At 45.5% G+C, this 13,502-nt stretch overlaps 1 protein-coding gene across 3 annotated transcripts in view; it reads left to right on the top strand.

Annotated features, from left to right (window-relative positions):
• The first annotated feature begins 745 nt into the window (after positions 1-745).
• Positions 746-13,502, top strand: part of RNF145 (ring finger protein 145) — a 60,093-nt gene continuing 47,336 nt past the window's right edge. For 2 of the 3 annotated variants that reach the window (XM_073355182.1, XM_073355185.1), the window contains exon 1: positions 746-948. The gene's annotated coding sequence lies outside the window, so the exon portion shown is untranslated. Of the gene's footprint in view, positions 949-2,120; positions 2,600-13,502 lie in introns of those variants that run through there. The other variant, XM_073355183.1, reaches the window with a different exon arrangement.

Here is a 13,502-nt window from a genome sequence, read left to right on the forward strand (position 1 = left end):
GGGGGGATGCACGCGGGGGGAGCCTCGTGCACTGATGTGCCGTGGAGGGTGCATGCAGGAGTGGACAGGGGGTGCCTCATGCACAGATGTGCTGGGGGGATGCACACATGGGGGGGTGCCTCGTGCACTGATGTGCCGTGGGGGGTGCATGCGGGGGGGAGAGGGGGTGCCTCGTGCACCGATGTGCCGGGGGGGTGCACACATGGGGGAGGTGCACGCAGGGGGAGCCTCGTGCACTGATGTGCCGTGGAGGGTGCATGCAGGAGTGGACAGGGGGTGCCTCATGCACAGATGTGCTGGGGGGATGCACACATGGGGGGGTGCCTCGTGCACTGATGTGCCGTGGGGGGTGCATGCGGGGGGGGAGAGGGGGTGCCTCGTGCACCGATGTGCCGGGGGGGTGCACACATGGGGGGGTGCACGCAGGGGGAGCCTCGTGCACAGATGTGCCGGGGGGGTGCACACATGGGGGTGCACGCAGGGGGGAGCCTCGTGCGCCCATATGCCGGGGGGGTGCACACATGGGGGACAGGGGGAGCCTCGTGCACCGGCGGACCGGGCCGGGGAGGAGCCGGAGGCGCCGCGCTCCGAGCCGCGCGCCGCCCGGCGGAGGGGAGGGGAGGGGAGGGGGGCTGCCCGGACCGACGCGCCCCCCCGCGCGGGCCCAGTGGCGGCGCTGCTGCGGGGGGGCGGGGCGGCGCCGGGAGCGGTACTTTGTCTCCGCGCGGCCCGCGCATGCGCCGCCCGCTGGCGGGGCGGGGCCTGGAGCCGGGGCCGGGCGCAGCGGGGCCTGGAGCGCGCTCGGGGCGCCGGGAGCCGCGCGGGGAGGATGGTGCCGGCGGGAGACGCTCTGCCGCCGCCCCCGCTGAGCCAGCGCAGGCCGGGCACCGAGCCGCGGCTCTGACTGAGACCCGCCCGCCCGGGGAGGAGCCACCCTCGCCGGCCCAGGTAACTGGCCGCCCTCCGGGGGCCCCTTGAGCCCCCCCGCTCGCTTCACAGATACCCTCGGTTCCCCCCCCCCGCGCGCCCCCCGAGGGGGTCCCTGAGCCCCCCGCGCGCGCCCCCCGAGGGGGTCCCTGAGCCCCCCGCGCGCGCCCCCCGAGGGGGTCCCTGAGCCCCCCGCGCGCGCCCCCCGAGGGGGTCCCTGAGCCCCCCGCGCGCGCCCCCCGAGGGGGTCCCTGAGCCCCCCGCGCGCGCCCCCCGAGGGGGTCCCTGAGCCCCCCGCGCGCGCCCCCCGAGGGGGTCCCTGAGCCCCCCCCGCGCGCCCCCCGAGGGGGTCCCTGGGCCCCCCCCCGCGCGCCCCCCGAGGGGGTCCCTGGGCCCCCCCCGCGCGCCCCCCGAGGGGGTCCCTGGGCCCCCCCCCGCGCGCCCCCCGAGGGGGTCCCTGGGCCCCCCCCGCGCGCCCCCCGAGGGGGTCCCTGGGCCCCCCCCGCGCGCCCCCCGAGGGGGTCCCTGGGCCCCCCCCGCGCGCCCCCCGAGGGGGTCCCTGGGCCCCCCCCCGCGCGCCCCCCGAGGGGGTCCCTGGGCCCCCCCCCCCCGAATCCGCCCCCGAGGGGCCCCCCCTCCCCGAATCCGCCCCCGAGGGGCCCCCCTCCCCGAATCCGCCCCCGAGGGGCCCCCCTCCCCGAATCCGCCCCCGAGGGGCCCCCCTCCCCGAATCCGCCCCCGAGGGGCCCCCCTCCCCGAATCCGCCCCCCCCCCCACAAATACCTCCGTCCCCCTCCCCGCCCGACTCCCCAAATTCCCCGCGGCCCCAAGGGTCCCCCGAGCCTCTGCCCCCCCTTCCGCATTCCCCCGTGAGCCTCCCAAGCAGCCTTCCCCCCCCCGATTAGCCCGCCCCGCCCCCCATCCCCAGGCCCCCCCCTCCGAGGGCCCCCTGAAACCCCCCCCCACACTCTCTCTCTCTCCACAAATGCCCCTTGAGGGGCCCCCCCGATCCCCCCTCCCCGACCCCGAATCCTCCCCTTGGGTGGGGGGGGGTGAATCCTTCGCCCCCCGTCCCCTCCCCCGAGACCCCTACTCCACCCCAGTTCTCCTCCTCCGCTGGGCCTCTGGATCTGGCTCGTGTGGCCCGCCCCGGCTGCGGGGAAGGGCGGCGGGGGGAATTCCCCGGCCGGCGGGTCCTGGTTTGCCGCGAGCTGTGCCGGGGTTACTGGAGTTCAGGCGCCGCTGAGCTCAGCGCGGCCCGAGCGGAGGATGCGGGGGGCTCTGCAGCAGCAGCAGCGGCGGCGGCGGCGAAGATTAACGGGACCTCTCGCATTGCAGTCAGGGGCGAACAGGAAATAGGTCCCTGGCTGGAAAGGCACTGGGATGGGGAGGGGGAGGCGGAATTGGGTTTACAAACAGAGAGCTGGGCTGTGGATGCGGCGCTTGACTCGAGCCCAGAGGATGAGCCGGTGCTGCAGTCGTGACCCAGGTTTATGGCTCAGTGGTAGAGGCTGCGGTGCTCTGGTTCCCTGTGTCTCTGTTTACATGCTGGTCTTGCAGCCCTCGGAGAAGGGGACAGGACTGTAAATAGCGCTAACGCTTTCTTGAGGGCAGACACTGCAAGTTTTTGTGTGTGAGAAACAGCCCCTACAGCAGACTTTGTGAAATTCAGGTAAGGAAGTGAGAAGGGGAGAGGCCCGGTTATTTTAAAAGCCTGTGATGATGGTTATGTAAGAGGCATTCTCTTTCTCCGACTGGTTAACTTTCTCTGCCTTTATCGCTGATGTCACTTTAGTTGTTTCTTCAAGATCTTCTTTCTCTCTGTACAATAAGGCTTGTGACATGGTTTTGTATCTTGAATTTTAGTGTACGATGGAGCATGGTGCCATGTGTTATGTGCCTTTGACGTATGGACTGTTATCAGAATGATGCCTCCCTTTCAGATATAACAGCACTTTGCAAGGGGGAAGAAGAGTATGTGTGAGAATAAGATGCTGTGGGGGGGGATGTTTTTCAAGTTTAAAAAAAAATTAGCACACAAAGCAAAATTGGTTTTGCCTACAAAAAGGAACTGTTTTGATTGTCCGTTAACTAGAAGACTTCTGGAAGACCTTTGAGACACAACTCTTAAGTGGTTTGTTTGCATGTGATATTTTAATTGAAAATATTTTTTACTTAGGCTTTAAAAAACCTAAAGTAAAAATTAGGTGGTGCTGTGGTCCCTTCAATGTGCGTGTGAACTCTCTTCTGTAGTTTTAGTACAAAAATTTTCTCTACCAATTCATCTTCTGGACTACTATGCTTTGATTTTTTGGATTAAATCTGGTTAGAGTGCAGTACATTTTTTAAATGTAATGTATCCTCTAGGTTTCAAACTGAAAAAAACAGGAAACCATTCTGGTTTTTGTTTGATCACACTGATGTGTAGTTTAGTAAAAACAAAGCTTTCATTAGAAATTCATTTTTTTCTCTTCTGTAAGACACTGCAGATATTAAATCATCACAATCCATTATTGTGGCTGTCCATGCCAACTATTTTAAATGATCAGCTATCTGTGAAGGAGAGAAACTGCAGCTATGCCTTGGTTTTAGTCAGCCTACTACTATTCATTGCATTGCAAGATGTTAGGATTAACATTTTCCTGTTCCGAAGACATGTGGGAAGCTTTGTTTTAATCCCTAAATTCATTAATATTGTTGCATGATGTATTGAGGAATTGGTGGTCTTTGAGAGAGATTTTATGTAGCAGGATTGTAACCATTTTACAATACAGAACAATGGATGTTCTTCCTGGGTCCAAAATATAGTGGGCCGATGTTTATCTTGCTTACACCAGTTTCATGCTGTTCTAAATCCATTGAAGTTACTATTAATTCAGACTGTGTTTGAGCAGACACCAGGGACCTTTGTTGAAGCTGATGGAAATAGATTACTGCCTCAGTTCTTAGCAGTTTAACTCTGTGGGATAGATTTTAAGAAAAAAATGCACATAAAGCCAATAAAACAGTAAATGGATTGGTATGTGTCTGAAATTTGTCATCTGCCTTATGCTTGGTATTGGCTTCTTTAAAAAAAAAAACAACAACTCCATGCTGTTTACTAGACTGGAGATGAAGACTCATTGCTGTTGGTTCCCTTTTATGGAGACTGTAGGTAATTTCTATTTCAATCCACTAGAACACAGTTTTATATTTAATTTTAAATTTGTGCTTTTTTGGACCCAAGTACTACATAGAATGTCATTTTAACTATAAGTGAATATACCTTTTTTAACATGTATGTTTGTGGTTATAAAAATTAAGCTAATGAGAATTATATGTTCTAGATACACTGTAAATACTCTCCACATGCCATAGCTGCAGTCATTAAACACTGTGACATATCAGTATCACTTGCATTTACTTTTGTAAGATTCATTTTGCTTTTGGATAAGGGTGATCTGCCTAAGTCACTCCCTTATGAAATTGTTTTTTTTAACTTTTGTCTTAGGCCCTGATTCTGCAAAGTCTTACCTGCTTAACTTTACATACATCCCCCTGAAGTAAACAGCTTCTTGCATTTTGTAAAATTAAGCATGCATATAATTTTTTGCAGGATATAGGGTTCTTAGATTGTAGTATAATTGAATTCTGGATGTTTTTCACCTTAAGAAAGATGTTTTACAGCCCTCTGAAACGTCCTACAGTACATCATCCCGGTATATTCTTGTGAAAGTTTTAATGTGTTCGCATCTTGAGTTTCCATGTCTTTTAATTTTTTTTTCCTAATGGCAGCAGCCTTTCATTCTTCTTTGCTATCATGTAAATCTAGTTGTAGGGAAAAATGCAAGACTGTTTGACAGTCCTGGAGACTGAAGCTTCCTAAATGCCCACGGTGCTTCAATGTTGAGCTAGAGGAATCCTCTCTAAAGCCCTGTCCACGCTACATCATCTAACTGATTGTGTAACCAATTACTGTCATGGCTAAATGTTGCTTGTGTCCGCATAAAAGTACCTAAAAGTAGGTTAGTAACAATGGTTAGTATCACCCTCTTACATAGTTGTGGTTCCTGTAACAAGTTCAGCACACTGTTTCTTTGCAGGGTGTACAGGATATCCTCAGTGGGCCCACTTACTCAGTTTGGCTGGTAGCTAGACAAGACATCCAATATTGCATTATCCCATATACTTCTGTCCTTGCTCTACAAGCATGTGCTCTGGGCACTCTTGTCCCCTGCAGAGGCACTATAGGATAGCTGCCCAGATTTTCCTAGAATACACTGATACAAACATAGTTAGGTGGACTCACAAATACAGTTGTGATGGCAAAAAAGCTGCTTTGTAAGCACAAACTGATTGGCTAAGGTGACCAAGCCTCTGGCTGGTTAGAAGATGTAGAGTTGGACAGGATCTAAGGGTGTTTCAGTCTCCATGTCAATTCGCTCTTTGGCATTTCTGCTGAAATGTTCACATAGAGATGCAATTTGTTATGGTATTGTTAAAGATGTGCTCTCCTGTCTTCAAAGAATTGGACTGAAACCACCAACTAATTTCACACAGTTCACAAAACAGGCAGCCACTCTTACTTTATCTGGATTTGAACTGGTGATATATAAATGAAGGGTTCTGCGTTTCTGTCATTCCCCTGGCTGATTGGGTTCTATGTTGATTTGTTTACCCCCTTTTCCAACAAACTTTAGCCAGAGTTCAGTCTTCTTGGGAGACAAGTTTTTGTGATTTGGGTGTAAAGAATAGACGAGGCATATCATATTTTACAGTCTGTCTTTAAAGAATACAGCTGCTGTGAAACAATTAGGTGCTTTGGTTGGCACTGTAGGAATATAGAGGATGACACATTCTTTGCCTCTTATTATTTATAACCTAAATCAAATACAGACAATGCATTACAGGCCAAACTGGACCCTGCAAACTTACTCATGGTGCCTCAGATGTATGTGTAGTCCTGTTTTCTTCAGTGGGACTAAGTAAGGTGCTTAAAGTTAGGCACATGTATATGTTTGGCAGGATTGGTGCCTAAGTAGATGGGCAGTATCAAAGACATATGTTGCACTCTTACACACACACACACACACACACACTGTGTGTGTGTACATACATAACAGTATATGGTAGAAAGAAAAGGAGTACTTGTGACACCTTAGAGACTAACAAATTTATTTGAGCATAAGCTTTCATGAGCTACAGCTCATTTCATCGGATGCATTCAGTCCACTAGATTGAATGCCTCAATTCATATTTGTCTTTAATTTTGGGTGGGTTATTGGACCCTGAATGTTTTACTTTTCATTTAACAATTCACTTGCTTTTTAGGTGAAAATAGCGACCTCTGTTCACTTGATCTTGTCAGTGCTCTAACCATTCATTTTATTGCACCATATAGGAAAAAATACGGTGTATGCTCATAACTTCTTGTTCAAATAACAAGGCTATGTCTGCTTGCAGTACTGCCTCATTGTAAAACTTTTAGAATTTAAACTCTAAATTCCATCTTGATATGATTTGAAATTGCTGAGCTCCTATAGTAAACCATGAAAACCGCTTTTTAGCGGAAGTGCTGACAAGTCCCTAATTATAGTGTTACGATGCATAATACTAATTTTCCATTTGCAGCTTTAGTATAAGTTATTTGCAAGTCTGCACCATATCCAGCCTCTCTTTGCAAAATATTAGTATGCTGTCATTGTTGGCAGGCCAAGAACATACCCTCATTTAAAAATTACATGCAATTCATACATTTTTTACTTCCCTTGAGCTGGGGCAGGAAGAAAAGAGTTTAATGAAAGCTCTGGAAACAGAACTGTTCTGCTGGATCATCAGTCCCAAACCCAAAATGTTGGACTTCTCTGTGGACTTGTATCAGCACTGGCTTTTTCTGTGTATTTGGCACATAACATTGTCCCTCCATTCTGTCTTGTTCTTGTATATTTCAACACTATGCCAGTTTACAAGAATCCAACTCTCTGAAGAACTCAGAATTGTTTTATATTTCATATCTCCTGCTCCCAAGAACAGAGCGGACATGCATAACACAGAAGCATTGAGATGTGCGTGCAGGCACTCAGAGCACAGCTGGTGGGTCTAATTTTAGGCTTACCAGCCTTGACATTGAATCTTTTAATAGTCCTTAGTCAAAACAGTCTCTGATGCAGCTAGGTGTTCCATTTTAAATAAACGTTTAACCAAGTTAAACAACTAATCAGAGTCATCGTGGACAGGTCTCTGAAGATGTCCACACAGTGTGCAGCGGCATTCAAAAAAAGGAAACAGGATGTTAGGAATCATTAAAAAATGGATAGAGAATAAGACAGAGAATATCTTATTACCCTTATATAAATCCATGGTACGCCCACATCTTGAATACTGCATACAGATGTGGTCCCCTCATCTCAAAAAAAGATATACTGGCATTAGAAAAGATTCAGAAAAAGACAACTAAAATGATTAGGAGTTTGGAACGGGTCCCATATGAGGAGAGATTAAAGAGGCTAGGACTCTTCAGCTTGGGAAAGAGGAGACTAAGGGGGGATGTGATAGAGGTCTATAAAATCATGAGTGGTGTGGAGAAAGTGAATAAGGAAAAATTATTTACTTGTTACCATAATATAAGAACTAGGGGCCACCAAATTAAATTAATGGGCAGCAGGTTTAAAACAAATAAAAGGAAGTTCTTCTTCACACAGTGCTCGGTCAACCTGTGGAACTTCTTGCTTGAGGAGGTTGTGAAGGCTACTACTATAACAGAGTTTAAAAGAGAACTGCATAAATTCACGGAGGTTAAGTCCATTAATGGCTATTAGCCAGGATGGGTAAGGAATGGTGTCCCTAGCCTCTGTTTGTCAGAGGGTGGAGATGGATGGCAGGAGAGAGATCACTTGATCCTTACCTGTTAGGTTCACTCCCTCTGCGGCACCTGGCATTGGCCACTGTCAGTAGACAGGATACTGGGCTGGATGGACTTTTGGTCTGACCCAGTATGGCAGTTCTTATGTTAAGTTTAGTTCAAAAAAATCAAAGCTTTGCATAGCAATATTCTTATAAAATAATGTTTGGTTTTTTTCCCCAGTGTAAGTGCAGCCTATGGACCAAATTCTGCTCTTACACCCATGCATCCAAAATCAGTAGGGTTTCACAAGTATAAGAGCAGAATTTGGACCTATGTCCCTTTTCAGTTTCTGGCAGATTTCTCTGCAGATTTCTTGCAGATGTTCAAGACATGAGCTTGTGAGGTGCTGAGTGCCTTTTCTGCCCATAGTAGCCAGTGAGAGACTGGAGCGCAGAGTGTATTGCAGGTTGGGGCCCTTGGGGAAGGATTTTCAAATACACTAGGAGTTGGACTAACTGCTCTCACTGAAGTCAGTGGTATTTTTTACCATTGTCTTCGGTGGGAGCAGTTAAGCCAGCACTGAGTGTTTTTGAAAATATTCCACCTTTAGTGTGTTTCTGTAACTACTCACTAAGCATTGTATTTAGGGCTTGTCTACATGAAGAAATTGTAACTACTCACTAAGCATTGTATTTAGGGCTTGTCTACATGAAGAAATTGTATCAGGTTAGCTTAAATGTGCTGAATTAAACCAGCGTGAATTTTGGGTATGTGGACTCGTATATTGATGTAAAACTGGTTATATTGATTTAGGTCGTGCCTGTACATTTATTGATGCAAGCTAATGTAAGTCAGATTTAAACCTATGAGTACATGCATGCAGATTGCATTTTTGTGCAGCTTTGTGTGTAGACAAAGCCTTAGAAATAAACCTATTCAAGGGAAAGTGTGAGAGTTTTTTGTCAGTTTTTAATCAAAAGTTTGCTGGTACTGTATTCTTTTCAGCAGTATTTTATCTATTCTGAAATTGGCATGACCTGCACTTGTAATAAATGCACTGGCCGTGTTTTTCAAAATGGTGTGTCTTAAGTTAGGCTCTTAAGTCAACTTTTGGCCACTTAGGGTTTGTCTATTCTACAGCTGAGAGTGAACCTCCCAGCCCAGGTAGACAGACATGTTAAAAACATCTGGATGTTCCAGCTAGACACCCAAGCTAGAACCTAGGATGTAGGGTGGGTTTGAAGTCACATGACTAGCTGGAGCCTCCACAATACAACTATTTTTAGCATGCTCACTCCCAACTTTGAAATGTAGACATACCCTTAAATGACTGGCCTGGTTTTTCAGAAGAGGTGAGCATCCAGCTGCTCATATTGACTTTTTTTCTAAGCATATAAAGGTTTAATGTTTTTTTGCCCAATCAAAATAATGTATTTTAAGATTTTTGTCACATATCAAGAGTTTAGAATAATGGACTTTGCTCACGTGTAGCACATTGTATTGAAACTTGGCAGCAGTTGCATTAGGCTTTAAAGCTTGCAGATTTCTAGTAGACATAATTTAAAAGGGTATCTCATGAATATTGGATGTTTTGTTATGCAGTCTTGTCTCTTTCACCAACAGAAGCTGGTCTAATAAAATATATTACCTCACCCACCTTGTGTCTCTTGTTATGCAGTGACAAGATTTGCTATGATTTTCCAGTGTAGCCACTTTCTGTAATATATTGCCTACCAGTTGCACCATGTTACAGTTGTCAAAGTTGTTTTTAAAAACTAGGTTTAGAAATTTTACGCTGTACCGTTAAGACACAAATACAGTAGAACCTCAGTTACAAACACCTCTGGAATGGAGGTTGTTCGTAACTCTGAATAAAATGTTATGATTCTTTCAAAAGTTTACAACTGAACATTGACTTAATACAGCTTTGAAACTATTATGCAAAAGACAAATGCTACTTTCCCTTTATATTTTTAGTAGTTTACATTTAACACTGTACTATACTGTATTTGCTTTTTTGGTCTCTGCTGCCACTGGATTGCGTACTTCCGGTTCCAAATTAGGTGTGTGGTTCACTGGTCAGTTTTGTAACTCTGGTTTCGTAACTCTGAGGTTCTGCTGTACAGTTCACTTAAGCTCCCAAGTATAGGTTTGTGAATTCAGAAGGGAAAAGCAAGCTTGCCCAAATCGTGCCAATTAACTGAGTTATTCATGGCCCCATTTAGCCTGTGTTTGGGAAAGCAGGTAAGTTCTGCTTGAGTTTGTGGTGAGTAAGGAGTACTAAATAGGGCCCTTAAATAAAACTTAATTTTTCTTGTTCTTCGTATGTAGATATTGTGCCATACAGCTGATTGGTCAGATATGACTCTGGGATATGTAAGAGCTTTTTAATAAAGTCCATTTTGTCAGCCTCATGGGTTTGTTTTTGTTTGTTTTTAAGCAACAAATATGAACTTGTAGCTCAACATGGTTGTCAAGATGTATCTTAACTGCTTTAAAAAAAATCTGTAGATAGTTTGGCCCCCATAAGGGCTGGCGAATTTATGTATTTGGAAAAAACAAAAGACTTGGTAAAAGCTACTTAAAATTCACAGTACCTTTAACTTTTTTTCACATAAGCTCTTAAACTAGATCTATTTATCTTGACACTTTTTCTGAGTATAGGCTTGCAATTTCAAATCAATCTGACTAAAATTTTCTTCTATATATTCAGCCTGCATCCAAAATTGTTTTCTTTAAAATAATATTTTAATACATAAAGCTCTTTTTAATTTATACCACAGCAAAAATATATGTAAATTATTTGCAGGGGTGTTTTGTGCGGTCAGAACAGTGTTTTAGTGGCTTGGGCAGTGGTTTTGCCTATTCATATTTTAGGATGCTTATATTGTTTTGACTGTCTTTTAAATTCTTCTTACATGCTATTGTGTAATGCTTCTTAGAAAGATATTGTGTGGGCAGTTTGGTGTATGGCTGTTACTGTTTTTGTATGAGGTGGAAAGATGTGCTGTTTGGAGTTTACAGTTCTGTTAAAATAGTGGGAAGAGTGGGAATTGTACACAAAAATCAGTCTGAATTTATAAAATTGAAAAAGCCCAACAACGCATGATTTACTGAGATCAGACTGATAGGCCACCTTGTAAATTTGTTTTTGGCTTTTTTTTTTTTTTTTTTTTGATCAAGTGCTATATAAAAATAATTACACTTCTTCTTGAGAGCTGTGGAAGGTGGGCTACCGTTGGTGGACAGTATTGGCTTCTGATTGCTTTAACTCTTCTAGAGCTGAAAACACTTGTGTCCCTATGCCTTGTGCAAGTCTTAATGCACTCTTCCCTCCCACCTGCAAAACTTGACCATGAATTATGATTTTTTACAGTATCTTATCTTTGAGGGCTTATGTGAGACTTAGGCCAGGTCTGCACTACTGCGGCTGGTCGATCTAAGCTATGCAATTTGAGTAACGTTAGTAGAGTAACTCAAGTCGATGTAGCTTATGTCTACTTACTGCAGGATCCACACTACGCTATGTCGATGGGAGACACTCTCTCACCAACACTGCTTCTGCCTCTCGTTAAGGTGGAGTACAGAAATCAATGGGAGAGCTCTCTTCCATTGGTTGAGCGTGTCTTCAGTAGACCCACTGAATCAATACCACTACATCCATTACAGCAGTGCGATTTAGCTCCGTAGTGAAGACAAGCCCTTAAAGTGGTTCGTATCCCTTGTGCCAGTCCTCTGAACAAAAGTTAATGTTGTCCAGTATTATGGCACTGAAATGTAATTCCAGTATTTTTTTTATTTAAACTTCTGCATTTCATAGCCATCCAGTAGTGGCGAGCATTTGTGAGTAAAAAAAAAATAAAACCTAAATTTGCAATGAGCAGCATCCCAAAGTAAGGTACCTTAAACCATTTTCCACCTTGCTGTAATTACAATTTAACAATACTGGAGAACATTAATATTTCAGCAGAATAGTCTGGTTTAGTTTTGTGCTGGGCTTCCATATTGCCTTGGTACAAATGATTTTATTATTTTTATAGCCAATCGTGGTAGTCTCAAAAATACCAATAGTAATTGCTCATAGTTTTGAAATGCATTTCACAGCTTTTTCAAAGTGAAAGGCATCTTTTGCTTCTGCAAATTGTTCAGAGTATTGGACAGAGTACAGTTCTTCTGAAATGTTCTTCTGATATTTGAGGCATTCAACCCTTTGAGCCTGGTTTGGGACACAAATCTCCAACAGTGATAGTTTCCACTTGCTTAAACAGTTTCCCACTGCTGGGTTTGAAATCACAGATGCTCATGTTGCATCATCTCTCCACAGGCTCTGTTCTCTCTCTCTTTCTCAATAAACGATGACTTGGTAATAAAGGTTCCTCAAGTAGCGATTGAGCCTGAAAACAACAAAATTGGAGCATGCTTAACACACAGATGCCTGAAAAAATTTGTTTTTTAGCCTCCCCTTCTAGCCTGCTTCTCCCAGCGCCTCTCCAAATCCACTCACCTGAAAATAGGTCCAGGGTGGGAGTGAACTGAAAATGGTTATTGATTTCCTGGTGGTCTGTGTGAAATGCATTGCCTTATTGCCATTCCTACAATGGACAGGTGTCGTCCTCATGAAAACCATTACAATTGGCACCAGCTAAAAGTCTTAGCTGAAGGCCACGGTCTGAATGTGCATGGAGACTGAACCTATTCACTTCTTTATATGTTTCAGAGTAGCAGCCGTGTTAGTCTGTATTCACAGAAAGAAAAGGAGTACTTGTAGCACCTTAGAGACTAACAAATTTTCTTGAGCATAAGCTTTCATGAGCTACAGCTCACTTCATTGGATGCTGAGCTGTAGCTCATGAAAGCTTATGCTCAGATAAATTTGTTAGCCTCTAAGGTGCCACAAGTACTTCTTTTCTTCTTTCTTCTTTATGTGGTCTTTCCAGTTTGACTGAGGTACATTAACAAGTTGTAGAGAAACTTATACTGTGTCTTTTCTATAGCTAAACAAAACCCTCCAATCTCCATTGCTATCAATCTAGCCCAGTTCATGAGCACTAAATTCACTTTACAAACAAACCAAACCCTAATTCCAGAGTACTACAGTAATGGGCCATTGCAGTGAATTACATTAGTATAATCAGGATGGAGCTGCCTTACTGATGTTAATCTAAAAGAAATGCTGTTTGCATAAATGTATACAAACAGAGGTTAACGAATGCCACAAATAATAAAAGCAAGATTAGACTTTTAAAATTACTTCAAGCCGCAGGGAGGAAACAAACCTAAAATGTCATGATTGTAAAATGCAGTGTTGTAGCCACGTTACTCCCAGGATATTAGAGGGTCGGTGTGGTTGAGGTAATATCTCTTATTCTCTCTCACCACTGTCTCTCTCTCACAATTACAGAGAGAAGGTGGGTGAGGTAATATCTTTTATTGGACCACCACCTTTGGTGAAAGAGACAAGCTATTGAGCTATGCAGAGCTTTTCTTCAGGTCTGGGAAAGGTTCTGGTCTACACTACAGCCCCATCTGATGAAGCTCTCTCGGCATAATAAACCGCCTCTGCAAGTGGCACGTGTCTGCCCCAGTGGGTAGATCAGTAACTGCTCCGCTCAAGGGAGTGGATTTTCTACACCCCTGTGCAACATAGTTATACCAACATAAGTCTGCAGTGTAGACCTGGCCTGAGCCTATGTTCACACTGGCACTTCTGTTGGTGTAACTTATGTCACTCACAGGGGTGGCTTATTCACAC

This window comes from Lepidochelys kempii, chromosome 8, assembly GCF_965140265.1.
Source record: "Lepidochelys kempii isolate rLepKem1 chromosome 8, rLepKem1.hap2, whole genome shotgun sequence".
Lineage (NCBI taxonomy): Eukaryota > Metazoa > Chordata > Testudines > Cheloniidae > Lepidochelys > Lepidochelys kempii.